The sequence below is a fragment of the Trichosurus vulpecula genome, chromosome 4, assembly GCF_011100635.1.
Source record: "Trichosurus vulpecula isolate mTriVul1 chromosome 4, mTriVul1.pri, whole genome shotgun sequence".
NCBI lineage: Eukaryota > Metazoa > Chordata > Mammalia > Diprotodontia > Phalangeridae > Trichosurus > Trichosurus vulpecula.
In genome coordinates, this window is record NC_050576.1 from 199,979,189 (window position 1) to 199,990,627 (window position 11,439).

The following is an 11,439-nucleotide window of genomic DNA, read 5'->3' on the forward strand; positions in this document are numbered from 1 at the left end:
AGGCAGGTCCGGACTCTTTCTTTTCTGTGTGTATCTTGTACACTTAGCTAATGTGCACTTAGAACAATGCTTTGCGCATAGTAGGCGCTTACTTAATAATTACTTTTTTTGTGGCCTTCCGTTGGGACTGCATGCAGAGAGAGTGCTGGATTTGAAGCCAGAAGACTTGGATTTGGATACTAGGTTCTAATATTTACTACTTTTGGCAAGTCATGAGCTCTCTGGGTCAGTTTCCTCACCTGCAAAATGAGGATGTTGGGTGAGGTCCCTTCCAATTCTAAATCAATGGTTCTACACCCTGCCCTTGGGCCCAGATCCATCTATTCTAAAATATTCCAGGCAGATGAAAATTGTTTCAAAAGAAGGAAATTCCACAGCCTTTTAAAGAGACAATTCCAACAATAACCTACATTTATATAGCAATTGAGGTTTGCGCAGTGCTTTTCTTACAACAGCTCCAGGAGGCAATGCAAGTATTATTATGCCCATTTTACAGAAAGGGAAACTGAGGCCCTGAGGGTGAAGTGGCTTACAGCTATTAAGTATTTAAGGCAGGAGTGGAACCCAGGTCAAGTGATGAAAGTCTATTTTAACTCAACTTTAAAAGCCCATTTTATCTTGCTTAGTCCTCAGGGAAGATAAATTCCTTCTGGATAAATTTGAAACCAACAGTTAAAAGAGCTCCTTTCCACCCCCATCTTGTATTCCCTAAAAATACAAACCCAGATTTGCAGAGTTCTAGAAATAAAACACACAAACAGAAACCCAGGTGTCTTGACCTAATAACTAGATGAACATTCAGACTGATTTAGAGGAACCAATCACAGGAATAGAAGTAATAAAACACACACCTACTAGACCCCGCCCTCCCCCCCCCAACTAGGGATAAAGAAGCTGTCCAACCCCGAATTGTCTTTCCTCCCTCTAGCTTATTCCGCATCTCACCCTCCATCCTCATTTCCCCTCTCCTACCCTTTTTTCTGGGCTTCCACTGCCCCTTCTTCCTGCACCACCCGGCTTCCCCCCAAGAAATAACAGAGGATTGAGAATCCATGTTTCTCATCTGATATTGCTGGGTCCCTGAACCTATTGCTAGGTTTCTGCACAAATTAGTGATGACTAGCCTCCATTCAAACAGGGAAGACAACACACAAGGAAGGTTTCAGCTGCAGGTCAGATGGAAAGGTCCCATGGTCTTTGGGAGGGGGCAGCAGCAAAGCTTCTTGATGGTAACATTTTTTCTTTAATTATATTTCCATTGATAAAATCATGTTAGCTTCTGAAGACAGTGCTGCCCACGGCTCTGAGCCCTTTGATTACTGATGGACTGGGCACTGGGAGCTGTTTCTGAGAATAAGGAATCGTCATTTTCACAGATTTCTAGGAGATGTGAAGGTCCTTAAGAAATCACCTAGTCCTACCCTCTGCTTCCAGGCCACCCTAATTCAGTTCAGTTATATTCAAGTCAATGAACATTTATTAAATCAATTCGATAGTCAACATTGAGTAAATGTCTGCTCTGTGTCACACACTGAGGTAGGCTCTAAACATAAAGAGACTGCAATAGTGGTTCTTGTTCTAGATGGGCTCTAAACATAAAGAGACTGCAATAGTGGTTCTTGTTCTAGATGAACTTCCATTTCAGAATGGGGTGGAGAGGAGAAGGGATACAACATGCACACAAAAAAGGAAATACAAGGTGATTTCAAGAGGGAAAGAGTAAGAAGAACTATTCTGGGAGGCATCACTTGTACAAAGATGAGGTGGTAGGAGATGGAATGTTATATATGGAGAACAGGTAACAGGCCAGTTTGTCTGGGAAGGTGTATGAAAAAACACGAAGTGGAAAAAATGTTGGAAAGGTAGGTGGGAACCAGATCATTAAAGGCTTTAAATGTCAAATTCAGGATTAAGCAACAAGGCACAATGTTTGATAGGCATGGTGTTTGAAGGTAGGAAGGTTGGGAGGATACATTTGTCACATGAAATTGTTTCTTAGTCTTTTCCTAACCCTAATCCTATATCCTAACCCTGCCTCCTATACTCCATTAGACAGTAAGCAATTTGATGACAGGGACTGTCATTAGCCTTTCTTTGTATCTGTAGCACTTAGCTCAAGGCCTGGCACAAACTTAATAAGTTGCCTAATAAATGCTTATTGACTGATTGATGGACTTATGAACTATACCCTAAGGTTCTCATCTCCTCTGTTAGATGAGGTCTCCAACCCAGGCTCAGACAGACCTCAGAATCCTCCCTGAATTGTAGCTATACTTCATTGTTCTAACCTTCATGATCCTTAGCCATGCCTTCTCTGTCCTTAGTTCCAGCTGTTACTTAATGCCACATATACCAACAAAACTAAGTTTCTGGAGTGCCCTTCCCTATGGGGAAGTCTACTCAAGTTCAAATGTTTACTCAACCATCTACCAGTCTCTGCTTGAATGACTTAAGAGTTGTGGGGAAATTGAAGGATGAAATTGTGGAATTGTTGGCCTTCATATTATCCATGTCCTCAATGCCAAAGCACACAAAAATTGTCAATGTGATTCCCCACTTAAAATAAAGTTGGTGGGGAGCAACGATGACTGAAGACTCGTGAGTCTCACTACTATATTGGGCAAAGTGAAAGAGGTTTTTTTTTGTTTTTAAAATTTTTAAATTTTTAATAGTATTTTATTTTTTCCCCAGCTATATGTCAAGAAAATTTTTAGCATTCATTTTCACAAGATTTTGAGTCCCAAATTTTTCTCCCTCCCTCTCCTCCCCCTGAAAAATGGCAGGCAGTTTGATATAGGTTATACATGTGCTATCATATAAGAAATATTTCCATATGAGTCACAGTTGTGAAAGAAGAAACATAAAAAACCATGAGAAAGAATAAAGTAAGTGGAAAAAATATGCTTCGATCTGCATTCAGAGTCCATCAGTTCTTTATCTGGATGTGGATAGCGTTTCCCTTCATGAGTCCTTTGTATTTGTCTTGGATCACTGTGTTGCTGAGAAAAACTAAGTCATTCATAGCTGATCATCACACAATGTTGCTGATACTGTATATATTGTTTTCCTGGTTCTGCCCATTTCACTTTGCATCAGTTTGTACAAGTCTTTCCAGGATTTTCTGAAATCTGCCTGTTCACCATTTCTTATTGCATAATAGTATTCCATTACATTCATATACCACAGCTTGTTCAGCCATTCCCCAGTTGATGAGCCTCCCCTCAATTTCCAATTCTTTGCCACCATAAAAAGGGCTGCCATAAATATTTTTGCACATGTACCTTTCCACTTTTTTATGATTTCTTTGGGATACAGACCTAGTAGTTGTATTGCTGGATCAAAGTGTATGCACAGTTTGGTTGGCCTTTGGGCATAGTTCCTAATTTCTCTCCAGGATGGTTGGATCAGATCACAACCCCACCAACAGTTCATCAGTGTCACAATTTTCCCACATCTTCTCCAATGTTTATCATTTCCCTTTTTTTGTCACACCAGCCAATCTGATAGGTGTGAGGTGGTATAGAGTTTTTTTAATTAATTAATTTATTTTTAGTTTTCATCATTCACTTCCATAAGTTTTAAATTTTCTCCGCTTCCCTCCCCTCCCCGCTTCTGAAGACAGTATGTAATCTGATATAGACTTGTGGCTAGAGCAGCCTTTGTTTTCTTTGAGTGACTCAGTTTATCTCATTGAGCCTTGCTGGGCCATGCCTGGGAGCAGAGAACTTCCTGTGTGATGAGTCATGGGGCTGGCTGAGGGGAGGTATTGACTCCAGAGCCACACCCTATTGGGTGTTAACCTAGGGGAAGGGGCCAACTCAAGAACCAATCGGCCCTGGTCATTCAGGCAGCGCTTGATGATGTCAAAAACTCTATAAGAGGGGAGAAGACGGCTTGAAGATCCCTTTTTTCCTTTCCGTTGGAGACAGAGATGCCTACAGCCGAAGCTGACGCAGGAGCTGCCGGTAGCAAAGTTGACCCGGTAGCAGAGCTGACCCACGTGCGGAGTGAGGAGTGCTGAGCAAGGACTTGTGACCAGTGGGTAATCTTCTTACCATAGAGGGGAAGCATGTACACGATTTTGCTTTATACCATCATGCTTCTCTGTGGCCTCCTGGTTACCCTTGTGAGGCGGACTTATTGGGCCTGGAAGCTTTTGATGAAAATATCGAAATGGGGACGCTGGTTTGTGGGTCTGTTACTGTGGAGTTTAAATACATGCTTTAGTTCTTCTGCCTTCTACCTAGAGAATTCCTTATATCCTGCGGTTCCGAACCTTTCAGACATATATGAGATTCTCTTTGAAATCATAAATTCTGCCTTCATAATACAAGACTCTACATATACATTCTTATTAAACATGTTTTCAGATTAGTCATGTTATATAGAAGAATTAGAATGAATAGGAGGAACCATAAGAAAGAAAAAACAAAACAAGACATAGAGTTTTTAATAAAGGGTAGAATCAGTGAACCTAAGCAGATCTAACAGGGCAGGGGTAGGATGGGGTGATGGGAATGATAATACTGAGGTTTTCAAAGCACTTTACACATTTTATCTTCCCAAAAAACCTGTGAGGCAGGTGCTATTATTATTCCATTTTACAGTTAAGGAAACTGAGGCATGGAGAGGTCAAGTGACTTGTCCAGGTCACACAGTTAGCAAGTATCTGAGAGAATATGGCTTCTGCAAGGACAAAATCATAGGTGATTATTCCACTAATGTTCTTCAAGGAAACAAAAAAGTGAACAAAGAAGAACCAATACACATGATTGAAACTATGTTTCATGTTGATGTGGCTCCTAGCGGACAGGGCTGGGATTGCACTCAGAAGGCAATATTTGTGAAACCCACCAGGTGGTGCTTCAGGCTCAGGCTGCTCTAGCTCACTTCTGTGGTACACTCTGAAAAGCTCCTTGATTCCAATTTCGTGCAATCTAGTTGCTACCAACTGAATTTGCTTAGACCAAAGTATTCCAATGATTGCTTTTCTCACATTACTGTCTGATGTTTTAAATCTAAGGGTGTGATTTATTGCCACTGTAATCCATAACTAGGACATCATAGGGGCTCATGCCCCCATTCTCTCAGTATTCCAACCTCTTTCCTTACTTTGCACATGACAGGATTGCTCTTTTGACTGTAGATTAAATGGACACTTTACGGCAGGGAAAATGAAATGAACAATCTTGGCTTTAAACCTCCTGATCAATGCTCCTTGTGAGGTACAAAATCTCAGTTCCCTCCATCTATTCTTCTGTGCCTGGTATTTCCCAAATATGCTCACAGATCACATTGGTAGGGAATCACCCACTAAGCATTTTGGTGTTAAAATAAAATATCTGGAGGTAATCTCTTGTCATTTCACCAGATTTACTTTCCATTGTCTATCTGGATTGATAGTGACTTTCACCCTCTATCTCTTCTTCATCCCTGTCTCACATGAAGAGGTGGCTATTCTTCTTAATGAGGGGAAAGCTTCTATTTGCATAAATAATCCTATTCAATCCTGTCTTCCCCAACAAAATGCCCCTTTCAACACTCCCACCCTCTCACTTATCTTTAATCTCATGTTATCTACTAGCCATTTCCCTGCTGCTACAAACATACCTATGTCTCCCCCATTCTCAAAAAAAACCCTCATTTGATCCATCCATCCCCACCATTACCCAAAATAACTTCTCCCTTTCATGCCTAATCTTTTTGAGAAGGCTGTCTGCAATAGGTACCTCTACTTCCTTTCCTTTCACCCTCTTAAAATCTCTACAGCCTTGGCTTCTGATCTCATAATTCAACCAAAACAGCTTTCTCTGGTATCACTGTTGATCTCTTAATTGCCAAGTCTAATGGCCTTTCCCCCCCCTCAATCATCCTTTTGGACTTCTCTTTAGGTGTTAACTCGGTCCATTGCCCTCTTCTCCTTGATATTCTCTTCTTTCTAGGTTTCCATGACACCTGGGTCTCCTCCTACCTGTTTAACCACTCTGCAGTCTCCTTTGCTGGATCTTCATTCAGATTATGACCACTAAAGGACCACTCTGTCCTGTGCTCCCTTCTCTCTTCCCTATATATTATTTCACTTGATTATCTCATCAGCTCCCATGGTTTCGAATATCATCTCTCTGCTGATGATTCTCAGATCTACTGATCTAGCCTTAACCTCTCTCTTGACTCCAGTCTCCCATCATCAACTGCCTATTAGATATCTCAAACTACATGTCTCATAGACATCAATATGTCCCAAACTGAATTCATTATCTTTACCCTAAACTCTTCCCCTCCTATGAACTTCCCTATTGCTGTCAAAGGCACCGCCATTCTCCCAGGCTCAAAACCCAGGTTTCATTGCTGACTTCTTATTTTTCTCTCACCCTCATATCCAATCTGTTGCTATGGCCTATAGATATTACTTTCAAAACATCTCTCACATTTTTTCCTCTGATACTGTCCTAGTGAATGCCTGTATTACCTCACACCTGGATTATTGAAATAGGGTTCTGGTTGGTCTCTGTATCTTTATTCTCTCCCCACTTTAGTCCAGCCTCTACTCAGTTGTCAAACTCATCTTCCTAAAGCACAGATCTGACCATGTCACCCTCCACTAACTGCTAAATTTCAGTGTCTCTCTATCACTTCTAGATGAAACATAAAACCCTCTGTTGGGCATTTAAAGCCCTTCACAACCTGACCCTCTCCTACCTTTCCATTTTTCTGTACCTTACTCCATCCCAACATTCTCTGCAATCCAGAAAAGACAACTGTCTCTAGAATCCAGGCCTTTTCACTGGCTGATCCCTATGCCTTGAATATCCTCCCTCTTCCCCGTACATTCCCTGGCTTGCTTCAAGTCCCAGCTAAAATCTCATCTTCTACAAGAAGCCTTTCCTGATCTTTAATTCTAGTGCCTTCCCTCTGTCAATTACTCCAACTTGTCTTGTATGTAACTTGTTTGTAAATGGTCCCTCACTAGATTGTGTGCTCCTTGAGAGCAGGGACTGTCTTTTCCATTTCTTTGTATGCCTAGCACTTAGCAAAACACCTGGAACATAACAGGAGTTTTTGTTATTGTTGAGTCATTTCAGTTGGGTTAGACTCTTCCTGACCCCACTTGGGGTTTTCTTGGTCAAGGTGCCGAAGCGGTTTGCCATTTCCTTCTCCAGCTTATTTTACAGATGAAGAAACTGAGGCAGATAGGGTTGAGTGACTTGCCCAGGGTCACGCAGCTAGTGAGTGTCTGAGACCAGATTTTGAATTCATCAAGATGAATATTCCTGATTCCAAGCCCAGTGCTCTATACCACCTAGCTTCCTGAATGGGAACTTAATAAATACTTATTACCTGACTGAACGATTGCATTTGTGAACTCTTCTAGCCAACAGTAATACAAAGTTCTACTAGATAATTTAGAGTTGATAAAAGCTGGTTACCTGAAGGACCAGGGGCCATTTCATTGTCCCCTTCCACGGGACTCCAGTGTTTTCTAGGCATCTTCTCCATAACCATTTGTTGTTCAATTGCTTTCGGTCACATCTGAGTCTTTGTGACCCCATTTGGGGGTTTCTTGGCAAAGATACTGGAGCGGTTTGCCATTTCCTTCTGCAGTTCATTTGACAGATGAGGAACCGAGGCAAACAGGGTGAAGTGACTTGCCCAGGGTCACACAGCTAGTAAGTGTCTGAGGTCAAATTTGAACTCAAGGTCAGTCTTCCTGATTTCAGGCCCATGCATTATGGTGCCACCTGACTGCCCTCCATAACCATAGTGGCTCTCTGTTCAAATATTCTCATCATAATTCCTTGTTAAGATCTTATGCACCTCCCTGCTCATGACGTAGAGACGGGACTATTAGGACAAAATATTGCATACATTGTCAGATATACTCAAGCTATTAGATATTTTTGTTTAATACCTTTTTTTTTGTCACAAGGGAAGTTGAAATGACTATATTATAGTGACAAAAGACTTCCAAAAGTTGTTTTTCATTTTATGGGGTGACTATAGGCAACAGCTTTTCTGTGAAGTGCTGTAGGCATTTCACCTTCACAATTTCCAGTATTTTGAAAACGCAGAGGAGAACAAAAACCTGGCCAAGAAAAGCCATTACAAAAGAGATGGGTCACTATGGGATTGAAAGGTTGAATGACTTGCCCAGGGTCACATGGAACAAAAACTTAGCCAAGAAAAGCCATTACAAAAGAGATGGGTCACTATGGGGTTGAAGGGGATTTTCAGTTGCAGGTATCCTCAAAGACAGAAAGGAAGGGTAGAAATAAACAGGCACTTCTTTGGTTAAAGTCTTTTGTTTGTTTGTTTGTTTTTTTTAATTTAAAAAATTTTTTATTTATTTAATATATTTAGTTTTCAGCATTGATTTTCACTGGAGTTTGAATTATAAATTTTCTCCCCATTTCTACCCTCCCACCCACTCCAAGATGGCATATATTCTGGTTGCCCCATTCCCCAGTCAGCCCTCCCTTCTGTCACCCCACTTCCCTCCCATCCCCTTTTCCCTTACTTTCTTGTAGGGCAAGATAAATTTCTATGCCCCATTGCCTGTGTATCTTATTTCCTAGTTGCACGCAAAAACTTTTTTTTTTTGAACATCTGTTTTTAAAACTTTGAGTTCCAAATTCCCTCCCCTCCTCCCTCCCCACCTGCCCTCCCTAAGAAGGCAAGCAATTCAACACAGGCAACATGTGTATCATTATGTAAAACCCTTCCACCATACTCATGTTGTGAAAGACTAACTATATTTTGCTCCTTCCTATCCTATCCCCCTTTATTCAATTTTCTTCCTTGACCCTGTCCCTTTTCAAAAGTGTTTGTTTTTTATTGCCTCCTCCCCTATCTACCCTCCCTTCTATCATCCCCCTCCTTTTTATCTTCTTCCTCCTTCTTTCCTGTGGGGTAAGATACCCAATTGAGTATGTTATTCCCTCCTCAGGTCAAATCCAAGGAGAGCAAGATTCACTCATTCCCCCTCACCTGCCCTCTCTTTCCTTCCTGCAGAACTGCTTTTTCTTGCCACTTTTATGTGAGATAATTTACCCCATTCTATCTCTCCCTTTCTCCCTCTCTCAATATATTCCTCTCTCATCCTTCAATTTGATTTTATCTTTTTAGAGATCATCCCTTCATATTCAACTCACCCTATGCCCTCTGTCTATCTATCTATCTATCTATCTATCTATCTATCTATATATATTCCCTTCAGCTACCCTAATACTGAGGTCTTATGAATTATACACATCATTTTTCCATGTAGGCGTGTAAACAAAACAGTTCAACTTTAGTAAGTCCCTTGTGATTTCTCTTTCTTGTTTACCTTTTCATGCTTCTCTTGATTCTTGTGTTTGAAAGTCAAATTTTCTATTCAGCTCTGGTCTTTTCACTGAGAAAGCTTGAAAGTCCTCTATTTTATTGAAAATCCATATTTTGCCTTGGAGCATGATACTCAGTTTTGCTGGGTAGGTGATTCTTGGTTTTAATCCTAGCTCCATTGACCTCCGGAATATCGTATTCCAGGCCCTTCGATCCCTTAATGTAGAGGCTGCTGGTTAAAGTCTTAATGATGGTATATGCTAGGCCTTGGTTCTCTGGCCAGTATTATTCCATTAGCCTCAAGGCCACAATCTAATCATCTTCCTGAGTTCAAATCCAGCCTCACATACTTACTAGCTGTGTGACCCTGGGCAACTGTTTACCTCAGTTTCTTCATCTGTAAAATGGACTGGAGAAGGAAAGAGCAAATCACTCCAGTATCTTTGCCAAGAAAACCCCAAATGGAATCATGAAGTGTTGGAAACAACTGAGACAACTCAACAATAACAGCCATGTTCTGAAGACAAAAACCTCCCAATTCCCTTGAGAGAGAGATGCAACTAAGCTAGGCAAGATGGACAGCTACCTAGGATGTAGGTGGGTAGGGGAGGGTACAATGTGGGATAATTTTAGGTATTGCTTTTTATAATTGCATGTATTTTTAGTGCCAGGAAATTCTGTTCTTTCTGGCACATAGTCCCTGACATATAGTAGGTGATTAATAAATATTTGTTGATTGATTGAGGTACATCATTGGTACATTTAACTTAATGAAAATTCAGCTATATTCTAGGTAAAATAAAAGAAAGAGGGAACAATTTAAATAATGCCTGCAATTTTACCTGACATTCTGCTCAATGAGTTTATGCCCCTGACTGAGTATGAGATGGGAAATGCAAATTTTTCCTCCTACCCCTCCCCTTCACTGGAGCCCTCTCCAACAGACTCTGCCTCCTTCTGGCAATCCTTGACTCCTTGTGGGTCCGGGGGAGGGGGAGAGAAGGTCAGGAGAACTGGGGGGTGGGGGGAGGGTGGAAAGCAGCAGCTTGGAGTTCAGGTTGGGGGAGGGGCTGGGTCTCATCCAGCTGCTACTCCACTCCCAATCCAGCTTCCTCAACCCAGTCTGACCAGCTAGGAGTGGCCAGCCCTTACAGTCAATTCTTATCCCAAAGTTAGGGGTCTGACTTGCCAACTTCCCCTTTCTATACTGTGCCAACATGCCAGAGGCTGTTCACCTTGGAGACTTGTGGAGAGAGGGTAACATTGACTATATTCCTTTTTTGCTTTAGGGGTTGACTTTGGAATCTACTCCTTCAGTACTCAAAAGACAGTACAGGTTGGACAGAAAGGAGAAGCCTACAAACTATGTTTGCCTTTTGGGGGAGGGGACTGTAAACCATAGGGTAGTGCTATGAATTGGAATGAACTGTATGCCTGTGTGGGAGAGCAGGAATTCCCTGCACTGTCAGAGTGTTGCAAACCCAAGATCAACAGGGCAGAAGCTAATGAACTATTTGAATGTTCTCTATATTTCTGTATCTGTTTAAGGGAACCTATGGCCCTTCTTGTGCTTGAGCTGGGGACCCCTTGTATTTGAGCTGAGAAACCTAGATGTTAGCTTAGATGTATACCAGGAATGTCCTAGAGGATTGTCCTGGAAGAGCTTCAGGCAGGAGCTATGAGCCCGAAGAGAGGAACTGAACTTTTGACTGTCACAACTTGATAGTTGGTCAGAGATGATCACTGAAAAAGGCTGTCTCTGTTGTTACTGGTAGCTAGGTGGCACAGCGAATAGAGTGCCAGGCCTGCAGGAAGACCTGAGTTCAAATCCAGTCTTAGACACTTAGTAGCTGTGTGACCCTGGGCAAGTCACTTAACACTGTTTGCCTCAGTTTCCTCATCTGTAAAATGAGCTGGAGAAGGAAATGGCAAATCACTCTAGTATCTTTGCCAAGAAAATCCCAAAAGGGGTCACGGAGAGTCCGACATGACTGACAACAATTAAATAACAACAAAAATCTCCGTTGTTGTAGCTTTCAAGGAATCTTGAAAATTTTTGATGTAGGAATTCGGAGACACTTATCAATAAAATTTTTAACAGCCTGTTTTGGACCCTAA